We start from the raw sequence: 11,994 nt of genomic DNA on the forward strand, positions 1-11,994 counted from the left end.
ATTCCAGCTTGGAGAATTCCATGGACTGTATAGTCCATGGGGACACAAAGAGTCGGAAGCGACTGGGTGACTTTCACTTTCACTTTTTCATGGTTGTGTTATTGTCCTTGGTCTTTATCAAACAGAATAAAATTATAGGAAGTCAAGGCACTTTATTCTACGGCATTTTCTGTTGTGATGGAAACATTCTGTAACTGTATTTTCCAGTACAGCAGCCACTAGCCACTTGTGACTACCGAACTCTTGAAATGGCACTGGTGCTACTGAGGAAATGAGTGTTCAATTTATTTAATTAGAATTATTTGAATGCTAAATTGGGGCATCCCCCATGGCTTAGTGGTAAAGAATCCACCTGCAATGCAGGAGCTGCAGGAAATGCGGGTTCTATCCCTGGGTCAGGAAGATTCCCTGGAGGAGGACACGGCAACCCACTCCAGTATTCTTGCCTAGAGAATTCCACGGACAGAGGAGCCTTGCAGGCTACAGTCTATGGAGTCCCAAAGAGTCAGACACGACTGAAGCGACCTAGCACATACGCATGCTGATGCTAAATAATGTGGCCAGTAGCTGCTATATTGGACAGCACATTTCTAGAAAATTGAGGATGAATCATCATTTGCTCCTAGAGGAGTTATATATAGGAAAAACTTTGAAACCAGACTTTCTGGATTTGAACCCCAATTCCTTCCACTTACCAGCTGTGGGACTTTGCACACATCACTCAATCTCTCTGAGCCTATTTGCTCATCTGTATAATGAGGGTAGTAACAGTAATCCTTACTGTGTTGTTACAAGGATTCCATGAGTAAATACTTCTAAGAGGTGAATGCAGGAGGCAGGAGGAGAAAGGGATGACAGAGGATGAGATGGTTGGATGGCATCACTGACTCAATGAACATGAGTTTGAGCAAGCTCAGGGAGATGGTGAAGGACAGGGAAGCCTGGTGTGTTGCAGTCCATTGGATTGCAAAGAGTCAGACACAACTGAGCAACTGGACAACAACAGTTGAACGAGTGCTAAAGCACATAATAAGAGCTCAATCAATACTAGGTATACCATTCTTCCCTAAGAATACAAGTGGAAAGGGGAAAAGAAACTTGAGGAGGGGAGGAGACTAGAGTGCAGAACTTTTGAGTGAATAAAAGGGGGTGCTTATTCCCTCAGGAGAGACAGGTAGCTCAACAGTGCAAATAAACCACCTATGCTCAGCATGCTGAGACCTGCCCCCAGATAGAGGGGTGTCAGTAAAAAGTGTGGTCTGAAAAGTGAACTCCTTCAAGGGGTTATTAAATTCCTCTCTTTGCTCCTTCCCTGTGGAGGCCGCTCCAGCCCTCTGCCCAGCTTGAACCCCTCTTGGGACTTGGCAAGATAAAGCCCTGCTCCATGCCTGCCCATAGCCCTGCGGCCTAGGCCTCTGAGCCCAGGGGGCTACATAGGCCTCCCAGGACTGCCAACAAACAGTGAGCACAGTGTTCCCAGCCCCCAGGGCAGCCTCTGTCCTGTGTCTGGGTTAAGGCTAATTCCAGTAAAGGGCAGGAAAGATGATGAATCTATGAAGTGGATTTCTCTTCCAAGGGGAAAACAGCCTGGATAATTGGAATAAAGTGCTCAGGCTGCTTAAGAGTTTATGGATTCATTTGGACTGTTAGCCTTCCCGCCTACACATATACACTACACACAGAACACACACACACACAAAACCACGTGTCTAGAATTCTTGGAATGTGTTTCTCTGGTTATTGCCACCTCCTGAAGCAGCACTACAGGCAGAAAGATCAACTGATCTATGTCTCTCTAACTCCTTCACACGGACAGATGGTTGAATGAGTGACATAATTGAGTGAGTCCCTGAAAACATACTCTAAAACATGCGTTCTCTGAGCATTAACCTTCTACATTATGAATAGGATTTAAAACGGAGAATTAGCCTTGCGTCAGTGTGAATTATAAAGCCAAGAAATACCTCCTTGTTTTAGGAAAAGACACTATTACCAGCCTGGCCAAAAGGATTCTTGGGTTCAAGCTCCAACTGCCCTCTGACTTACAGACTCCACGTCCTTTTTTGTAAAGGACAGGAGAGATAACAGATGCCTCCAGGATGCCTCAAAACTCACACATCCTACACCACCGGGGGTCCCTGGGTGAGTCGTCAGGCACAGACCCTTACAGCCACAATTTTCCCAGCCAGGAGGCCACTTTCTCAAGTGGCAGGATATCCCTGCTCTTGCTGTTGCCTCCAGCTATGCCAGGGGCAGAATGGCAAAGTCCACAGCAGTTGTTAGGAAAGCCAACCCTGTCTCTCCAGACAGGAGTTCCAGCTCTGATCGCCTCGGCGGCTTTTGAGGAGGGATTTCCATTCATAAACTCCATTCAGAGGCTTTTTGGAAGCTTTCTATCCTGGTGCAATGAAGCAGGCTGCCTCGTTTACCACTAAATGTCCAAAGGGAAATGACATTCACCAAGAATTTGGACAAACTTTTTTAGAAGAAAGTGTGAAAATTGCACCGATCCTTGTTACTTGAAGCATTTAAGAAGAAAACTGCAGGAAGTGGTAGATTCGGGACATAAAGGACATCATTTGCCTGCCTTATTATCTCATTTTTCAGTGGAGCTGACAGGACAGCTGCCTGTTATTACAGGGCACACCAGGAAGTGTTTAGCTGCCAAACAGAAAGGAACGAGTGAGGGATTAGCAGTCCTGTTCATGCCACACAAATAGAATTCCTGCACCTGGTAGTCATGCAGTTAGGTTTATCATCTTCGTAGGCTATGTTACTTAAATCCCATTTACAAAGAAACAAAAACAACCCAAAAAGGCATCTTAATGTCATTGTAATTATGATCAGTATTAGTAACCAATTTGCAGTTTTTAGCCTAGATTAAATTAATTGGTGGCAGTTTTCATTTAATTGCTCTAATCTTTTATTTGGTTTGAAGAGTGAATGTTGTAAATTCACTCTTCTGTGTTGCAAATCAAACGCATTCTTAAAAAATGAAAGATGGATAACAGTTTAATCCTCCGGAAGGCTGCTACCATTAATGATGTTGTGTAACAATAGCGATCTCTTTTTAAGGTGGCAGATCACCTAGAGAAGTGACATTGCAAATAGAGTCAATAATCTGCTTCTCAGTTTCACTTTCTAATGCCAGAGGTGGGGGTGGGGCAGGGGAGCCAGCTCTTCGAGCGGCCAGCACAGCAGAGATCTTGAGCGCAGGGCCGGAGAGGTTGCTGATGGACACAGAGGCCCCACACGGCCTGCTTGTTCCCACGAGAGAAAATTCAATTCCCTCATGACAAGCCCCAGGGAAGAATCTAGCAGGAAGAAAAAGTGAATCTCAGCTCCCGTGAAAACCACCCTTTAGTATTCATGAATCTTTGAATTAATAAAAAAGCTAACCCCTCATGAAGGCTTGTTGCTTAAGATAAGGTGGAAAATTGAGATGGTTAGGTTTTCATCTCTCTTTTGGCATTTCCTAGGGAAAGGCTACTGACTCCAGTATTCTGGCCTAGAGAATCCCATGGACTGTATAGTCCATGGGGTCGCAAGGAGTCGAGTCATAAATGACTGAGTGGCTTTCACTTTCACAGGGCCTCTCTATGCCAGCCAATCCTTGATATAAAGAATGAGACCAAGCTGGACCCTGTAGGAACTCCTCACAGTCTGACAGCAGTCATCCTGCCGGGAAACCTCAGGAATGTTTAGGTTTTCAAGGGAGTGCTAGCTCTCTAGCAGGGCAAGAGGCAGGGACATTCTGGGTGGAGGAAACCATGCAAAGGGCACACAAAGGAACTGAAGGGGGACCTGCTAGAAGTTGAGTAGGATCAGTGCTTGGGGTGGCCACAGAGCAGTGGAGAGGGAGGTTAGAGAAGAGGACAGAGGGGCGTGGTCATGGGGAAGAGTAGTATAGCACTGGTGATGTAACGTTTGTGAAATGTACTCCTACAGCATGAATTTTAAGGAAAAGAGGTTGAAGAGGGAAAAACTCTTAGGATATTCCAAGTAGGAGATGCTAAGGCTGCATATCAGAGTGCATGGGAGGAAGAAGCCAGTCCCAGAGAGCTTTAAAGGTTTGGCAAGACACCTGTTACCAATTAATTAGACATAAGGAAGACAGGCTAGACTGTGTCCATGGGCTTATGGGTAAAGAATGTGTCATGAATAAAGATGGGGGATTCAGTGGGAAAATGGATTAGGGAATGAATAAGGGAAGAGTTGATCAGTACTATTCAGGATCCTGAATGGTAGGATATCCATGTGGAGGTGTCTGGTCTAGAGATGTGTTCTGTAGAGTGTTTGAGCATTCAGGTACCATGACCTGGCTCAAAGGGAGCTCAGAAAATAGACTTGGTACTTACCCTTAGAGCTTTTCTGTACTCACCTGAACAGAGACAGATACTGAATTCATTGGACTCAATATATAGTCACTCAGGGCCTCTGTTTGGTAAGACCAAATGTAGGCTGAATACCAGAGTAAAAAGACACCAGTTGTCATGGGCTGGATGTTTGTGTCTCCTTAAACTTTATACGCTGAAGCCTAATTCCTATTGTAATGGTTGGAAATTTGGGGAGGTAACTAGGTCATGAATGTGGAGTGAGTGAGTCATGAGTATGGAGCCTTTTATGAATTAGATGAGTGCCCTTATAAGAAACTTCAGACAGCTCTCTTGCCCCTTTGGCCATGTGAGGACACAGTGAGAAGACAGCGTCTATGAGCCAGGAAACGGGCTCTCACCAGACATCAAATCTGCCAGTGTCTTTATCCTATATTTCCCAGCCTCCAGAGCTGAAAAATATTTCTTCTTTGTTACCTAGTCTATGGTGTTCTTGTTAAAGCAGCCCACATGGACTAAGACACCACTCTTAATGGATATAGAGGGACTTTCCTGGCTGTCCAATGATTAAGACTGTGCTTCCAATGCAGGGCATGTGGATTCAATCCCTGGTTGGAGAACTGAAATCCCACATGCTGTGTGAAATTCGCTCAGTCCTGCCCGACACTTTGCGACCCCATGGACTATATAGTTCATGGAATTCTCCAGGCCAGAATACTGGAGTGGGTAGCCTTTCTCTTCTCCAGGGGATCTTCCCAATCCAGATATTGAACCCAGGTCTTGCACATTGCAGGTGGATTCTTTACCAGCTGAGCCACAAAGGAAGTCCATATAAATAAAGTTGAGCCAGCAAAAGAGCAGTGGTCAGAAGCCAGGGGAGGATAGAGTTCTCATGAAGAAGAATGTTAGCAACAATGTCACCTACCAGACAGACCATATGTTCATGGGAGCTGACAATGAAGAGGTCATAAACATCCTAGCAAGCAGTGTTCTCTTTCGGCAGGATGGCGGTAGGGTGCTGGTGGAGAAGAATCAAGACAGGGAGTAGAAGTGTTGAATTACACTAGAATGAGGAGTGTATGGATGTGAGAGTCGGACTGTGAAGAAAGCTGAGCACTGAAGAATCGATGCTTTTGAACTGTGGTGTTGGAGAAGACTCTTGAGAGTCCCTTGGACTGCAAGGAGATCCAACCAGTCCATTCTGAAGGAGATCAGCCCTGGGATTTCTTTGGAAGGAATGATGCTGAAGCTGAAACTCCAATACTTTGGCCACCTCATGAGAAGAGTTGACTCATTGGAAAAGACTCTGATGCTGGGAGGGATTGGGGGCAGGAGGAGAAGGGGACGACAGAGGATGAGATGGCTGGATGGCTTCACTGACTCGATGGACGTGAGTCTGAGTGAAGTCCGGGAGATGGTGATGGACACTGAGGCCTGGCGTGCTGCAATTCGTGGGGTCGCAAAGAGTCAGATACGACTGAACAACTGAACTGAACTGAACTGAGGAGAGGATAGAGGTTGAGAGTGTTGAGACTATAAACAGAGACTTTTTTGTTTTTTTTTTAAGATTGGGATAGGAAGGAAAGAAGCAACCCACAATGAGATGCCCATTAATGGGAGATTTTTTCTTTTTAATGGAGTAAACCAGAACCTACGTATGAGATAGGTACAGGGTGGGAACCAGTCGAAAGAGGCTAGTCAGAGGGAATAGAGGGTGGTGAGTTAGAGATGCTCAGGTGAAGTTGTTGGCTTTGTACTCCGGGTACAAACTACTTTTCTCTATGTTCAAAGAAGCAGGGCTGGGGAGAGAGTAGCGGAAGCACTGGTTAATCACTCAAGCTGTGTTTGCATTTGCTTCCGCTATCCTCTCTCTTGGTAGGGCTCCCCTTTGTCCCTCTGCCCCACTGACTCCAAAGCAGAATTCACATCTTTCAGGGCTCCCCTCCCAGGTCCCCCAGACACATACCAACTCCCTCTGCTGTGGTTTCCTTACCTGACCTTGACTTTTCATCTGTTCTCTTTTCATGGGCCAATGTGTTCTACCTTGTATTACTGAATTAGTATGTGCCCTCACTGTTGGAGGTTTTGCTCTTCGAGGGGAGAGACTATATCTAATTTTTTTAAATATAAAATTATTTTCATTTTATCATTAATAAAATGTGTTGGAAAGATAAATATGCTATGATAAAACTCAAACATAAAAAAATTGAATGATTTTTGCTAAACAAGGCAAATTATATAAATTTTTGAAGTATGTTTTCTTGATCAGTAAAGTGGGACCAATAATATTACCTACTTTTTAGTGTTGTTTCAATCATTTAACAAGTTACGGTTCATACGGTGTTTACCACTAAGTAAGTGCTTTTCTTAGTAAGTGCTTATTCTTAGCCAACTACATAAACTCTGAGACCTAGTTTGGTTAAGTTCTATGATTCTTTCTCCACTACTGCAGGCAGACCTTTCCTATAAAATATGCATATATTTGATAATAAACTATAGCCATGAAGTTAGAGTTAAACCTACACTTAAATTTTCAAATAGGGGAACTTCCCTGGTGATCCAGTGGTTAGGATTCTGTGCTTCCGCTATCAAGGGGTGTGTTTGATCCCTAGTTGGAGACATAAGATCCTACATGCAACACAGCTCAGCCAAAAAAAGAAAAAGAAAATATATGTATGGGGGGGAAAGTCAGAACCCGAAGCAAACTGAGAAAACAACCCTTTCATATACTTCTTTGTAAATATTTCTACTGTAATCAGGGGCTATTCTAGTTCGTTCACTTGTTTACTATGCAGATACTTTTTGAACACCCAGGACATGTGAACTGTTCCGAAAGAAGTCACAGGAAATACAGGATGAATAAAACGCAAGCTCTGCTCTGAGGTACTGTGGTGGAGGGGTAATAAATAAGTAAACACATTATAGTGCTATGTGATATGAGGAGGTAACCAAGGAGAAGAGAACCTAGGGTAAGCTTCAGGAAGAAGGGGGCAAAGGGGCAACAACAACGATGATGAATTCTGCACCAAGCACATCAGCTTAGAAGCAAAAGCCTTCTGAGCTCACCTTTCACCATATAGGATTAAAAGAACACATGCTGTGTCTCAGAAGCTAAAGAATGCCTACAATGCAGGAGACCTGGGTTCAATTCCTGGGTCAGGAAGATCCTCTGGAGAAGGGAATGGCAACCCACTCAGCACTCTTGCCTGGAGGATCCCATGGACAGAGAAGCCTGGTGGGCTATGCTCCATGGGGTGGCAAAGAGTCGGACACGACTGAGCAACTAACACTTTCACTTGCTGTTTTGAAGGGCTTCTTCCCTTCTTAGCTCCAATTCTTCCACAGTGGGGAAAATAGACCTCTCAATATCAAGCACCCAATGGGCCTTCAGCAGACCAGTTTCAAGGTGACTTCTGTTTACTAAGCCAGCTGTATTTATCAAGTCCTCAGGAGCAGAGCAATTTCTGTAGGAAGGGTTGAGGGCAATCTTTTTTTCCGCTTTAAGTCTTCAGAGGAGCCAACAGAATCAAGGTCTCTAAGAAAGGTCTTTTGGGCAGTCCACAGAAGCCCAAGTCTTCCTTGAATTTGGATACCTAGCTGGCTCCCTGACATCACCATCAGCGGGGAGGCAGCCTTGTGCCCAAGGAAAATACACTCCTCAGGATGCCAAGCACCATTTTTTTTTTTTGGCCGGGGGGCTGCACCACACAGTATGTGGGATCTTAGTAACCCAACCAGGAATCGAACCCTCTTCCCCTGCAGTGAAAGTGCAGAGTCTTAACCACTGGGCTGCCAGGAAAGTCTCAAACATCACTTTTAAAACAGAAATTTCCAAACCATTTGCAATTTGTAAATTGAGTTCTGAGCTATTTGAGAAGGGAAAGTCAGCAAACTGTGATTCTAATCAGTGGCATGGATCAGTGGACATTGTGGAAAAACTTCAGCTTTTGGTTCACTGGCTGGATTCTGTCTTCTGCTATCGTGGGTTTCTGGATGTGAGGTGGAAGGGACTGAGACCAATGCTTTGTGGTGGCAGTCACTGCAAGAGAACCACAGGAGAGGCTGCTTGTGCAATCGGCTAGCAAGTTACCTACAGATGGTGTATGGGAATATTTTACCCGTGAGCCTGAAGGTTACAGCTTTGAGAGTCATAGTGCAGGAAGAGTGTCCTACACTTACCAAAAAACATGCCCTTGGCTTTAAAATGTCTAAACTTATCAGATACTGGTGACAATTTAACTTGTTTATGTTAATATTAGTTTTTGGTACCCTTAATGGAAGTTTTAGAGCATACTGCAGACTATTTGCAGATTCCTTGTTTTCTTTTTTAATGGATATGAAATGTATTAAAGGAATAAAATTTAAATAATTCTAAAACTGTTTTCCTTAAACCTAAAGTTCAATGTAGAAACCTTATTATTCTATTTATAAGCCAAGCAAATTTTAACCATCAGTTTCAAGAGAATTAAAGATCTGTCAACTAAAGCGGCAGTAATCAAATTCTCCTAAAGTCTCATTTAAATACTTAATTAATTAAATTCCATGAGAAATTTCAAGCTGCATTATATGTTTCATATAGTGGTGCTTTTTTAGCACTTCAAATGCTTCTAAGCAAAATTTTCTCAAATACTTATATGACTCTAGAACAATATAACTAGAGTGATCTGCAGTTCTTATAAACTAAAACGGTTCAGAACCTTAATCAAAAACTTTTTAAAGTCCTCTTTATATACATTTTGCCTAAAAATTACAAATTACACTCTTTAATAGGACTGCAATTCTCTAACAGGTTAAATCCTCCCTTACAAATATTTGAAATACCAAACAACACACATCATCCTCAAGATTATGAAAATCTCTTCCTGAACTTACACAAAAATGCTAACCCTGTGGGTTTGATTTACTTCACTACCTATTTAACTCTAAATCTTAACCAGATTAAAAGCCTCATTAAGAAAACAATTACACCATCCCCAAACAAGCAGAGGTCACCACTCTAGTGGAATGAGTGTTCACACTGCCTAGAGGTTTGGGGCCAATGCATGAGATCTTATTGTGACAATGATGAACAATATAATGACCTGTTTTGAGGATGTTGGTCTCTCAGTTTCAAGGTACATCATTACCTAGTTTGTCTCCAATTCAGATCCTGCCCATTTGCTCACCATTTTTTGGCTAGAATAGTTTATCAATGCCTGATTCTTTTTTTTTCTGGCCATGCACTTTGTGTTGTGCTGTGTGTGCTTAGTAGCTCAGAAAAAAAAAAAAAATGAAGTTCCTCAGTCGTGTCCAACTCTGCAACCCCATGGACAGTAGACCACCAGGCTCCTCTGTCCATGGGATTTCCCAGGCAAGAATACTGAAGTGGGTTGCCATTTCATCTTCCAGGGTATCTTCCTCACCCAGAGATTGAACCTACATCTCCTGCACTGGCAGGCAGGCAGATTCTTTACCACTAAGCCAGTGGAGAAGCTCCAATTCCCATTTATTATATGCTAATTACATGCCAATCACTACAACAATTTGTCTCACATAATATAATATTATGAAAAAGGTATCATTATTTATATTTTAAAGGAAGAGGGAATTGAGGTTCAGAAGTTAAGAATATGGCAGCTGGTCAGACAGTCTTTGAAGACATCCCACAGGCTGGTCTTCTGACCAACTTTTACTACAAGAATGTAGCAGAAGTGATTTCCAAGCTTGAACCTCAGCAAGTCTTTCAGCTTTTACTCTGGCCTTTTTGGAACACTGTGAACATGTGAACAAAATCAGGCTTGTCTCATTGGAGATGAGCAACTTCATGGAGAGAGAGGCCCAGTAATCTCAGTTGTTCCAGTCAAACAAGACACACGAAACCAATGAGACTGGGACCAGTCCCCTTCCAGTTCATCTGCCAACTGACTGCAGACATGGAAGTGAGCCCAGCCAGCACCACATGGGCCAGAGACAAGCTATCTCAGAGGAGCCCTGCCTAAATTGCCAGCACAGATTCATTCATAAGTATATAGGTGCTGTTTTAAGCTACTAAAACATAGAGTGGTTTGCTATGCAACAACAGAGGACTAAGTCAGATTTGAATTCCAAGGATGTCTGATTTAAACCTCTTCTGAGCCCAAAGCCACAACCCTGCAAACCCTACCTTAATGCTGCATCACTGGTTTGGGGCCTACCTGTTCCTCTCCAAGTTCCAGCTCTAAGCCTCGTATAACACACAACACACAAGTCACTTCTGATTTCCCTCTGCCTCCGCCACCCACCCTTGAGCTGACTGCCTTACCTTCTTTCTCTTTGGTTCTAGTACCCCTTTCAGACTGCCCTTTCTGCTCTTCTTTGTGCTACCTTCTTGGTAATCTTTATGTGAGGTCCAAGCTCTGGCTCTCCTTTGACTCTCTAGGCCAGTGTTCAACTTTTAGTGAGCTTAAAAGTCTTTGGAAGGTTTTGTTGAAAGGCAGATTCTGGTCCAGGTGGTCTAGGGTAGAACCTGAAAGGCGGCATTTCACATAAGCCCCCAGGGGATGCTGATGTTCCTTGCCCAAGAATCACACTTTGAGTAGCAAGCTTTAGGCTAGTCTGTGAAGCAACTGTCCCCCACTCCTCCATTCACATAAATAATGATCAGAGCTGATGCGGGTCATGGCTAGACTCGTCAGCCAAATAGGAAGCCTCAGCTGTGCACTTATCAATGACCTTTACTCCTGCACACAGAGAAATCTGAAGTCACGTACAGCTATAAACTCATCATGCTTAACCCAGTAAAAGTGAAAGTCGCTCAGTCATGTCTGACTCTCTGTGACTCCATAGACTGTAGCCTGCCAGGCTCCTCTGTCCATGGAATTCTCCAGGCAAGAATACTGGAGTGGGTTGCCATTCCCTTCTCCAGTGGATCTTCTGAACCCATGGATCAAACCCGGGTCTCCTGCACTGCAGGCAAATTCTTTACCGTTTGAGCCACCAGTGAAGCCCAGGAACAAGGTAAAAGAGAGTAAAGAATAAAAAATAAAAATTCCATTTTCAAGGCATTCATTCAGTACAAGTATTTACCAAGCACCTATACCAAACACCATATGACAGTATCTAGATAGGGAAACCCATCCTCTTTGGGGGACCTGGACTAACTAAGCCAACCTAATTTTATAATGACATTTTCTTTCTCTAGTCTCTTTAATTAGTTGCAGCCTGTGGGCTTTAAATGTAATGCTGGCTGATGCAATTTTACTGTATTACAGCAATTTGAGTTTAGGTGCCAATGTTGTGTTTGAAATAAATGTATAAGTGTAGTTATCATTTATCTATCTGTATGGGTTGAAATGTTGTGTCTTTAAAAGTGTGTGCCTGGGCAGATCAACCCCTTTCTTAATAAGCTCAGGGATGAACACAGGTGACTATGGAAATAAGGCCAGAGAGTTGTTTTGTTTGACCTGAGCTGCTTCAGTCTTTCTTTACAAAGACCAGCCTCCCAGAAGAGGATGCCCTAGGGCTCCCTAGATAGACACTGCCACACATTGTTTGGCAGAGGTACTTGGAAAATATTTGTTGTTGCATTATTCGTTGAATGCCTTGAAAATGAAATCTGTACCTTGTATCCCCTTTCCTTACCTATTGAGGCCTCCTAAGATGAATGCTGTCTTTCCCGTGACTAGATAAAGGACATCGTGTC

The sequence above is a fragment of the Capricornis sumatraensis genome, chromosome 7 (genome assembly GCF_032405125.1).
Source record: "Capricornis sumatraensis isolate serow.1 chromosome 7, serow.2, whole genome shotgun sequence".
Lineage (NCBI taxonomy): Eukaryota > Metazoa > Chordata > Mammalia > Artiodactyla > Bovidae > Capricornis > Capricornis sumatraensis.